The sequence below is a fragment of the Lepisosteus oculatus genome, unplaced genomic scaffold (genome assembly GCF_040954835.1).
Source record: "Lepisosteus oculatus isolate fLepOcu1 unplaced genomic scaffold, fLepOcu1.hap2 HAP2_SCAFFOLD_41, whole genome shotgun sequence".
NCBI classification, from domain to species: Eukaryota; Metazoa; Chordata; class Actinopteri; order Semionotiformes; family Lepisosteidae; genus Lepisosteus; species Lepisosteus oculatus.
The window spans coordinates 314,047-325,776 of record NW_027167945.1 but is presented as its reverse complement, the minus strand read 5'-3'; the positions used below and the strand labels follow the sequence as shown (position 1 = coordinate 325,776).

The 11,730-nt window shown below is 38.3% G+C and overlaps 2 long non-coding RNA genes across 3 annotated transcripts; both read right to left on the bottom strand.

Moving 5' to 3' along the window:
• Positions 1-2,811: 2,811 nt before the first annotated feature.
• Positions 2,812-4,025, bottom strand: LOC138229127 (uncharacterized). Its single transcript, XR_011185608.1, has 4 exons — positions 3,962-4,025; positions 3,454-3,550; positions 3,081-3,232; positions 2,812-2,969 (listed from the first exon to the last, which is right to left on the bottom strand). It is a non-coding gene; the product is annotated as an uncharacterized lncRNA (long non-coding RNA).
• A 4,356-nt stretch (positions 4,026-8,381) lies between these two features.
• On the bottom strand, positions 8,382-9,663 carry LOC138229130 (uncharacterized). 2 transcript variants are annotated; one of them, XR_011185610.1, is made up of 4 exons: positions 9,600-9,663; positions 9,092-9,188; positions 8,719-8,870; positions 8,382-8,607 (listed from the first exon to the last, which is right to left on the bottom strand). It is a non-coding gene; the product is annotated as an uncharacterized lncRNA (long non-coding RNA). The 2 variants fall into 2 exon arrangements; XR_011185611.1 differs by lacking the exon at positions 8,719-8,870.
• Positions 9,664-11,730: the final 2,067 nt, after the last annotated feature.

The following is an 11,730-nucleotide window of genomic DNA, read 5'->3' as shown; positions in this document are numbered from 1 at the left end:
CATCCTGCAGGCTGGCCTCCCTCCGGCGATGCTCCTCCTTCAGCGCGGCCTCTGCCTCGGCCACTTTTCGTAGCTCCTCTTGCAACTGAAAGTGCTCCTTCCCATTGGCATGAGAAGGGCATTGCCCTGGAGGGGTCGCCACCATGGGGAGGACAGTCCTGTCCTTAGGTTTGCGTACTCTTGAGCCCCTCCTGCCCGGCCTGCACGGTGAGGTGCGCTGGCAGCTGTGTGTTGTGACGCCGTGGTGGCCTGGCACGGTGAGGTGTGCTTGCAGCTGTGTGACGCAGTGGTGGCCTGGTACGGTGAGGTGCGCTGGCAGTTGTGTGATGCAGTGGTGGCCGGGCACAGTGAGGTGCACTCGCAGCTGTGTGGTGTGACGCAGTGGTGTTCATCAGGCACAAGTTCATCAGTGAAAAGACCACTGGCATTTTTCCTTCCCCCTACATTCTCAGAGCAGAATCAAATTTAATATTAGCATAATTTATTACAGTGCTAAGTTTAATATTTTTTATTTACTAATAGTTTATGCTAACACCTAACTTTTTTAACGTGAGAAGTACTAATGTAAGTACCTACTGTACTGTACTTAAGTACTACCATAAGAAGTACTGCTGTATGCAACAAAAAAAAAGGAGTGGTGAAACAGCCCTACTCATACAGTATCAGTATCAACAGACATTGTATCAGTATCAGTTCTTGCTTTGTGCTGGGTTTAGGAGTTTTCCAAACATAGTCTTTCAGCTAATGCCATACCATCCTTATTGGATTTAAATCTGGAGATTCGGCTGGAGTTTTCACCCAGTTCACTCGTTCTGCTATAAGCCTCGCCCTTGCTGCTGTGTGTTTCGGATCGTTGTCTTGAAAGAGACTGTGCCTTGATCCATTGTGCTCCCTGATATATGGGGCGGCATGCTGTGTGACCCCGACTTTCTCGAAGAATTCCCGATCCATAATTCCTTCGAAATAAAATTGTTTTTCAAGCAATGTAATGCAAGGTGCTTTCTAACGTTGGGCAATGTGTTTTTTCTCGAAATTTTGTTTCGAGAGAGTAGATAAGTAATTCAAGTGTTTATGATATGTCGCTGTTGTGAATGTCTGTGGAGTGTATCTTATTAGCCTGTCCTGACTGGTGGAGCTCATCCAGCTGTGTCTGGATATCTTGGTCAAATATTCGGGTAGTATGTTTTGTCTGTTTAGGGTTCTGTAGCATTCCACACGGCTGGGCAGCTTGTTCCCCTCTCCCTCCCCTCTCTGTGTACAGTAGAGCCTCCTGTCCTGGCTGGTAGAGCTCATCCAGCTGTGTCTGGCTAATATAAAAGCCAGTACTTTAATATTGTTTTCTGTATGTTTATCAATAGCAGCCATATCACCCTGCAACTCACAACTGGCAACCCACTGAAGCTAAGCAGGTGTGAGCCTGGTCAGTACCTGGATGGGAGACCTCCTGGGAAAAACTAAGGTTGCTGCTGGAAGAGGTGTTAGTGGGGCCAGCAGGGGGCGCTCACCCTGCGGTTCATGTGGGTCCTAATGCCCCAGTATAGTGACGGGGACACTATACTGTAAACAGGCGCCGTCCTTCGGATGAGACGTAAAACCGAGGTCCTCTCTGTGGTCATTAAAAATCCCAGGGCGCTTCTCGAAAAGAGTAGGGGTGTAACCCCGGTGTCCTGGCCAAATTTCCAATTGGCCCTTACTAATCATGGCCTCCTAATAATCCCCCTCTATGAATTGGCTACATTACTCTGCTCTCCTTCCCACTGATAGCTGATGTGTGGTGAGCGTCCTGGCGCACTATGGCTGCCGTCGCATCATCCAGGTGGATGCTGCACATTGGTGGTGGTGGAGGGGAGTCCCCATTACCTGTAAAGCGCTTTGAGTGGAGTGTCCAGAAAAGCGCTATATAAGTGTAAGCAATTATTATTATAATTATTAATAGTGGGTACTGCCCTAAGTCGGTCCTGCACCCGTTGTTAGGTGTTTTTTAGGTGTTGTTAGGGCTTCTACCAAATATGAACACATGGCTTTAAAATGTATACAATTCTAATATTTCCTTTTTTCCCATTGAAAGTATAACATATGTGGTGTGAGAAAGAGGTCCTCATTTAATTGCATGAAACTCTGGCACTGGCGCAACAAACTGAACAATGTTCAAGGGGGTATACGCTTTCTGTAGACACTTTATTTCCTCTTTTTCCATACTCTAAGAAATGATTTGGGAAACCTGTGGGACACTGGAGGTCATTATACATGAGCCTCTTTCTGCACCTTTTAAGCCATTGAAACCTAGTTGCCTTGTTACAAGGTCTAATATTACAGTAGGTGTGGTTTCCGTCTCCTAATTTCTGAGAATGATCAAATTGGGGAATAAGTTGTAGGGAATACCACTCTTGCACTTCTAAGAAAAGACTATCTCAAATGAAACTCGCTATAGAAAGACATCTTGTTGAAAGAATCTTTATTTTTTGTCATTTCTAAAGAAAAAACATTCATCAAGTCCTTCACAAATGTTTTGTTTGTGACTTTCTCTGTTGTTCCCTTTCACACTCAACTGAACTATGTGTTATGTCTTGTAAACGTAATCAAACATTTCACTTAGGTGTGTGGGTTAACACAAACCCATATTATATGAAACATTCAGTTTTTCATTCACGTTTTTTCTAACAATTGCATCCATGCTAGGACTACAGTAAACAACACTTTTTACTAAAGTAAATGAAATTGTTCATTAAACAAGACACATTGTTTTAAATGTATGCAATACGACGACACTACAAACAACACTGAAACTTTTCATTGAAATACTGGACGAGATTGTGCATATTCAATGGATTTCTCCTGGTGCTTTTTTCATCAGTCTTTTCATATTCTTGTTCTCTACTCAGGTGTCTCCTGTTCCTTTGGTGATGTCTGCTGTACACACATGGTATCATACACTTGAGCAAAGTGTGATACCACCGTTTGTTCTTCTCCTAAAATAAAGATGAACATTGACAAAAGTCAGAAGCACTCTTTTCTTTGACAGACGAACAAAACAATGCAAGAATAACCATACTCTCTGTTCCTTACTCATTTCTACCTACCTGTTTGACCACTTTGTCTGCTTCAGTCAGGACAGGGTGCTGGGGCTGACTCTGAGCAATCTGAGAAGAGCTCTCTGTGATCTTCTCCCCTACAGTGGCTACATTGTACTCTGTTTGAAATCCAGGTATCGCCTCCGGTAAGTTCCTCGGTCCTTTTTGGGACTTGAAAGGGTAGAATCATTTTGTGACTACATTTCCTTGTCATGCACTGATATGTTCTGGTTTGTGTTCGATTACTGCAGGCGTTCAAGTACTTTCTTTTTGTTCTAGATTGGCAGTGTTTGAGATGGTAGGAACTTGTCATATTCTCAACTCTGAATGCTCTGTAAACATAGTATTTTAGCAATTCTTAGAAATCTGAAAGCAGTGTTACCTGTATCATTTTTTGTCTTGGTAGTAGTATTGCAGCTCCAACATCAGCACTTAAATAATGGTTTGTGATGTTACTTGTCCTTGGAGTTAGTATACTCCTGAGAAGTCAAGAGAAATCTTACGTAAGCATTAATTATGTTTCACTTTTGAAAGCAAAGTACGTGTCAAGTACTTTGAAGGCATTTGTTGATACTTTTAAGCACTTTCGTTGATTATTATTATCCTTCAATTAGTTATTACAAGTCCAACATTCTCTACATGATCTCACTCCATATTCAGAATGTGGGAATACAATTGTTTTAAGGAAATGCCACTGAATAGATAGTAGCTGCACTCTACAAAGATGAATTTGCTAATTAATCAGTCAGGGACACAGCTTATACTTCAGTAGTCTTAGATCATGTAATGATGATTATTGTACTTTATAACTAGCAAAATCCCCATATCCTGTTCATTGCCCCTTTTTCAGTTATGTGGATTGACTTATCCCTGAAGTGGTTAATTCTCACCTTGACATCTCATAGAACAACTGAATCTCTACCAAGGGTGAATGTGTCCTTCCTCTTAATGTCTAAAAGAAAAGGTTAAAATTCATTGAAGCAAAATGCAACAACCCAAAATGTTGGGGAGGTCGTTTCCACAGTTATTTCATATGACAGTGCTTGGAGTGAAACTACATGACCATGGTGAAGAAGAAAAAACACTTTACCTTGTTCCTCCTGACTGATGTCCTTATGCGTGTTTTGCACAGTTGAGCGTTTTGTGTCTTGTCGTCTGTGTAGGCAACAGCCCTCTTCCCTGGGATAGAACTAGATGATATTTAGACACGTTAATTTGACTTCTCCATTGCTCACATTGATGTGGATATGATTATAATGCTCTGTTTTGTGGGCTTCCCAAGAAAACAATAAATCCCTTACTACTTGTTCGAAATGCAGTAGCACAGATCCTAACAAATACAAGAAAGAGAATATCATTCCTGTTTTGAAAAAACTTCACTGGTCACCTGTATTATCTAGGATAAATTTGAAAGTTCTTTTACTTGTTTTTAAAGCTTTAAGCGACCTAGCACGTCTGTACCTTACTGAATGTCTGTCTTCATATGTTCCTATACGTGACCTGAGATCTGCACATACTGGCCTACTGCAAATACCACATGTGAAATGCAGAAAGAGTGGAGAGGCTGCTTTTTGTTTTTATGCTTCCAAATTATGAAACTCACTTCCACTTTTTATTAGGCAGTCAAGCTCAGTATATTGTTTTAAAAAACATTTGAAAATGTTGCTTTTCGTTAAAGTGGTTCTTTGTTCTTTCTATTTCTGTTTCTTTTTTTAGTTCTCTTTAATTGTTCTTATTTTATTACGACTTTCCTAATTTTTATTTATTTAATTGACATGTATGTTGCTTTACTGTATTGCTGTATTTTCCTTTACAACTGAAAGTATATCTCTCAATTTTAATATTTTATTTTTACGCTTGGTTTTTAAAGCACCAAAGCACTATTTGTATGAAAGGTGCTCTATAGATAAAGTTTATTATTATTATTTTTAATATTAGTATTATACTTTGTTACATTTTTGGTTAGGACAAAGATTCTAATAAAATAATGTTTGTTATTATTATTTACATTTTTCATCGTAAAATCTGGCGAAGAGTCTTAAGAGAATATCAAAGAACACGTTGCTCTTACCTTTCCATTCCAAGAAATGCCCTCAGCTCGGATTGCAGAGATTGACCTCTCTGTCTCAAATTCTGAGAAACATAGACTTGATTGAAAAATGACCATTTCCTAAGATTCACATAACATCACCAGTCAACATTTGCCACTTGACATCAATAGAAACCATAGAGTACATGACATTTCCAATCAGTTTTCTTTCAAGGTACAATACCAATCGCCTTGCCAGAAGAGTTATACTGCGGTAGATAAATATTACAAATGTCAGATACACGCAGAGTTGTTTGGATTACTATGAAAAGATTGGCAAATATATTTATGTTCATTATATTTCTTGGAGTGACAGAGCTAAAGAGAAAACAATACTTACCTTTATCTCTGCAGACAGGATCGCAAGGGATTCCCTTATACTGGGTTCCTATGTAACAAATAATACATTATTCAAAAAACATGATATTTCTCTGTCCATTGGCAGCATGATTGTTTATCATTACAGTTTTAGTTAGCTTTAATTTTGTAAACCCCAAGTAAACATAGTTTGTGCCTTTCTCTGAACTTTTTGGCATTTCAATTCAGTTGTTTGTAAGCTTATTTTACAGTTGCTAGGTTGATGAAGTTCCTGAACTGTGCAGTATTTCTTTTGGGTTTGGTGCGAATCATATTCTAGCGGTTGGGGGAAAAAAGCACAGGTGCCATCCCACCATTAAACCCTGAAACTTACCTTAGCCGATTCTTCAACTAAACCATACATGTTAACTAAGTGTTACAGTATGTTTCAAAGTGTGTATTTTAGCAAACACAACTGAAGTTCTGTTGTCTCCTTGGAGACACCTGGAACTGGTGTGATGCTGGTTCTATGACATCATTCGTTCTAAATGTAAATGCAGGTATTGGCACAACATAGTAAATTGATGTAAAGTTATGGATCCATTTATGATTTTCACTCAGTTTGAAAGAGTTCCTGTCGTGTGGTTAAAGTTTGTGTTACGGAGGGTTAACGGGTTCTGGCTACTAGTTAGGCTTGGTCATTCAGTCATCTGGTTCATGAAATAGGAAGCTAAGAGATCTGTGTTTTAGTTTTACTGTTTGTTTTTGTTCCATAGAATAAGAAATGTTTCAATAATATTAGTAATAGAGTAGCTGTTTCTCTAAACAGTGTGTGTCAGTTTGCACTGCAGGTGTGCCAGGTAGAGACCATTTAAGAACCCAAAAATATGCTGTCATTTACTGCCGTGGCTATTTTGTGTTAACCTTGTCTCTCACTCACTTTGATGAGCAAAATGTTCATACATAAAGCATACATTTCTGATTGGTCAGAAGAAGCTTCTTAACATATAAGGTATAAAGAAAGTCAGAAAGTTAGGCACTTAGGTCAGCCTTAGGCAGTTAACCAAGACCATAATCCGATAAGAAGCTATTCCCTTTCATGTTGCTAAATCACATGTAGGATACATGAGTTACACCTCCACTTAAGAGACCTTAAAGAGACCTTGGCCAGCCAGGAGTGTAGAAAACCGTAAAACAGTTCTTGAGGACCTAATTGTTAACTCTTAACAGGCAAAGGTTCCTTCAGTCCTATGAGAAATATTTTAGAATTGAACTAAAGTGTGTTTCCGATACAGGAGCATATGTCTGTCAGGGCCTGTTGGAGAGGCCCTGCATGAGAACCCCTGGCTGCAGTTCCACATCCCCCTGAAAGTAAATAGAGCCATAAGCACTGAGCTAAGGACACTGCTCCAGGACATGCTGGCTGTCGATCCTGACCAGCGACCAGAAGCCATCCGGCAGAAGAAGCAAGTCAGGCAAGCCATGGCACGAGAGAAAACATCTTTGTAGTGACTGATAGCAAGATGTCCGTGACCAAGGGCAATTCGTCTGAGTAAAGTCTGATTTCATTTTTATGTCCCGAAAGGCCACTGCCTTTGTGCTGTAGATTTCTGATTTAGACGGGCATTTCTATGGACAACTTTGACTTTTCTGTGGGTCCAATGAAAATAAGTTTTTTAACTTATTCTTTGTTACAGTTTTCGAAAGTTTAAAGACATTCACTGAGTTGACGATAAAGGAAAAGTTTCATCTTTCACCTCTTGGAAGGTAGGCCGGTCAGAGGTACAATATATGTCTTCATGTCTTCATCCTCCATGTTTGTAACTACAGGTTTCACAGTGTTGAGCTAAGACACAAAAACACCTACAAATGGCAGATCCAAATGTATAAACCTGGACTGAAAAAGTGTGTACAGTATATACTCTGTGTAGGTCTGATAAAAGTATTCGAGTCAAAGTGTCATATGGATACAAATTCTCATGATTTTGTATTGTGTGTTTTTTCTCTGTTCTGCTTTATTGAAAGAAATCAGATGCTCTTCCTGAAACTTACCTTAGCTGATTCTTCAGCTAAACCAGACAGACTTCTGAAATTCTCAAATATTATCAAATCTTGTTGGTGCAGAGGTGGTGGAGCCCATTACCAACAGACTCACAGCTGAAATTGCTGTGAAAAGGGCTTCTACCAAATATTAACATGTGGGTGAAAATGTATACAATTGTAATATTTCCTTTTTTCCCTTTGAAAGTATAACATATGTGGTGTGAGAAAGAGGTCCTCATTTAATTGCATGAAACTCTGGCACTGGCGCAACAAACTGAACAAAGTTCAAGGGGGTATACGCTTTCTGTAGACACTTTATTTCCTCTTTTTCCATACTCTAAGAAATGATTTGGGAAACCTGTGGGACACTGGAGGTCATTATACATGAGCCTCTTTCTGCACCTTTTAAGCCATTGAAACCTAGTTGCCTTGTTACAAGGTCTAATATTACAGTAGGTGTGGTTTCCGTCTCCTAATTTCTGAGAATGATCAAATTGGGGAATACGTTGTAGGGAATACCACTCTTGCACTTCTAAGAAAAGACTATCTCAAATGAAACTCGCTATAGAAAGACATCTTGTTGAAAAATTCTTTATTTTTTGTCATTTCTAAAGAAAAAACAGTCATCAAGTCCTTCACAAATGTTTTGTTTGTGACTTTCTCTGTTGTTCCCTTTCACACTCAACTGAACTATGTGTTATGTCTTGTAAACGTAATCAAACATTTCACTTAGGTGTGTGGGTTAACACAAACCCATATTGTATGAAACATTCAGTTTTTCATTCAAGTTTTTTCTAACAATTGCATCCATGCTAGGACTACAGTAAACAACACTTTTTACTAAAGTAAATGAAATTGTTCATTAAACAAGACACATTGTTTTAAATGTATGCAATACGACGACACTAAAAACAACACTGAAACTTTTCATTGAAATACTGTACGAGATTGTGCATATTCAATGGATTTCTCCTGGTGCTTTTTTTCATCAGTCTTTTCATATTCTTGTTCTCTACTCAGGTGTCTCCTGTTCCTTTGGTGATGTCTGCTGTACACACATGGTATCATACACTTGAGCAAAGTGTGATACCACCGTTTGTTCTTCTCCTAAAATAAAGATGAACATTGACAAAAGTCAGAAGCACTCTTTTCTTTGACAGACGAACAAAACAATGCAAGAATAACCATACTCTCTGTTCCTTACTCATTTCTACCTACCTGTTTGACCACTTTGTCTGCTTCAGTCAGGACAGGGTGCTGGGGCTGACTCTGAGCAATCTGAGAAGAGCTCTCTGTGATCTTCTCCCCTACAGTGGCTACATTGTACTCTGTTTGAAATCCAGGTATCGCCTCCGGTAAGTTCCTCGGTCCTTTTTGGGACTTGAAAGGGTAGAATCATTTTGTGACTACATTTCCTTGTCATGCACTGATATGTTCTGGTTTGTGTTCCATTACTGCAGGCGTTCAAGTACTTTCTTTTTGTTCTAGATTGGCAGTGTTTGAGATGGTAGGAACTTGTCATATTCTCAACTCTGAATGCTCTGTAAACATAGTATTTTAGCAATTCTTAGAAATCTGAAAGCAGTGTTACCTGTATCATTTTTTGTCTTGGTAGTAGTATTGCAGCTCCAACATCAGCACTTAAATAATGGTTTGTGATGTTACTTGTCCTTGGAGTTAGTATACTCCTGAGAAGTCAAGAGAAATCTTACGTAAGCATTAATTATGTTTCACTTTTGAAAGCAAAGTACGTGTCAAGTACTTTGAAGGCATTTGTTGATACTTTTAAGCACTTTCGTTGATTATTATTATCCTTCAATTAGTTATTACAAGTCCAACATTCTCTACATGATCTCACTCCATATTCAGAATGTGGGAATACAATTGTTTTAAGGAAATGCCACTGAATAGATAGTAGCTGCACTCTACAAAGATGAATTTGCTAATTAATCAGTCAGGGACACAGCTTATACTTCAGTAGTCTTAGATCATGTAATGATGATTATTGTACTTTATAACTAGCAAAATCCCCATATCCTGTTCATTGCCCCTTTTTCAGTTATGTGGATTGACTTATCCCTGAAGTGGTTAATTCTCACCTTGACATCTCATAGAACAACTGAATCTCTACCAAGGGTGAATGTGTCCTTCCTCTTAATGTCTAAAAGAAAAGGTTAAAATTAATTGAAGCAAAATGCAACAACCCAAAATGTTGGGGAGGTCGTTTCCACAGTTATTTCATATGACAGTGCTTGGAGTGAAACTACATGACCATGGTGAAGAAGAAAAAACACTTTACCTTGTTTCTCCTGACTGATGTCCTTATGCGTGTTTTGCACAGTTGAGCGTTTTGTGTCTTGTCGTCTGTGTAGGCAACAGCCCTCTTCCCTGGGATAGAACTAGATGATATTTAGACACGTTGATTTGACTTCTCCATTGCTCACATTGATGTGGATATGATTATAATGCTCTGTTTTGTGGGCTTCCCAAGAAAACAATAAATCCCTTACTACTTGTTCGAAATGCAGTAGCACAGATCCTAACAAATACAAGAAAGAGAATATCATTCCTGTTTTGAAAAAACTTCACTGGTCACCTGTATTATCTAGGATAAATTTGAAAGTTCTTTTACTTGTTTTTAAAGCTTTAAGCGACCTAGCACGTCTGTACCTTACTGAATGTCTGTCTTCATATGTTCCTATACGTGACCTGAGATCTGCACATACTGGCCTACTGCAAATACCACATGTGAAATGCAGAAAGAGTGGAGAGGCTGCTTTTTGTTTTTATGCTTCTAAATTATGAAACTCACTTCCACTTTTTATTAGGCAGTCAAGCTCGGTACATTGTTTTAAAAAACATTTGAAAATGTTGCTTTTAGTTAAAGTGGTTCTTTGTTCTTTCTATTTCTGTTTCTTTTTTTAGTTCTCTTTAATTGTTCTTATTTTATTACGACTTTCCTAATTTTTATTTATTTAATTGACATGTATGTTGCTTTACTGTATTGCTGTATTTTCCTTGACAACTGAAAGTATATCTCTCAATTTTAATATTTTATTTTTACGCTTGGTTTTTAAAGCACCAAAGCACTATTTGTATGAAAGGTGCTCTATAGATAAAGTTTATTATTATTATTTTTAATATTAGTATTATACTTTGTTACATTTTTGGTTAAGACAAAGATTCTAATAAAATAATGTTTGTTATTATTATTTACATTTTTCATCGTAAAATCTGGCGAAGAGTCTTAAGAGAATATCAAAGAACACGTTGCTCTTACCTTTCCATTCCAAGAAATGCCCTCAGCTCGGATTGCAGAGATTGACCTCTCTGTCTCAAATTCTGAGAAACATAGACTCGATTGAAAAATGACCATTTCCTAAGATTCACATAACATCACCAGTCAACATTTGCCACTTGACATCAATAGAAACCATAGAGTACATGACATTTCCAATCAGTTTTCTTTCAAGGTACAATACCAATCGCCTTGCCAGAAGAGTTATACTGCGGTAGATAAATATTACAAATGTCAGATACACGCAGAGTTGTTTGGATTACTATGAAAAGATTGGCAAATATATTTATGTTCATTATATTTCTTGGAGTGACAGAGCTAAAGAGAAAACAATACTTACCTTTATCTCTGCAGACAGGATCGCAAGGGATTCCCTTATACTGGGTTCCTATGTAACAAATAATACATTATTCAAAAAACATGATATTTCTCTGTCCATTGGCAGCATGATTGTTTATCATTACAGTTTTAGTTAGCTTTAATTTTGTAAACCCCAAGTAAACATAGTTTGTGCCTTTCTCTGAACTTTTTGGCATTTCAATTCAGTTGTTTGTAAGCTTATTTTACAGTTGCTAGGTTGATGAAGTTCCTGAACTGTGCAGTATTTCTTTTGGGTTTGGTGCGAATCATATTCTAGCGGTTGGGGGAAAAAAGCACAGGTGCCATCCCACCATTAAACCCTGAAACTTACCTTAGCCGATTCTTCAACTAAACCATACATGTTAACTAAGTGTTACAGTATGTTTCAAAGTGTGTATTTTAGCAAACACAACTGAAGTTCTGTTGTCTCCTTGGAGACACCTGGAACTGGTGTGATGCTGGTTCTATGACATCATTCGTTCTAAATGTAAATGCAGGTATTGGCACAACATAGTAAATTGATGTAAAGTTATGGATCCATTTATGATTTTCACTCAGTTTGAAAGAGTTCC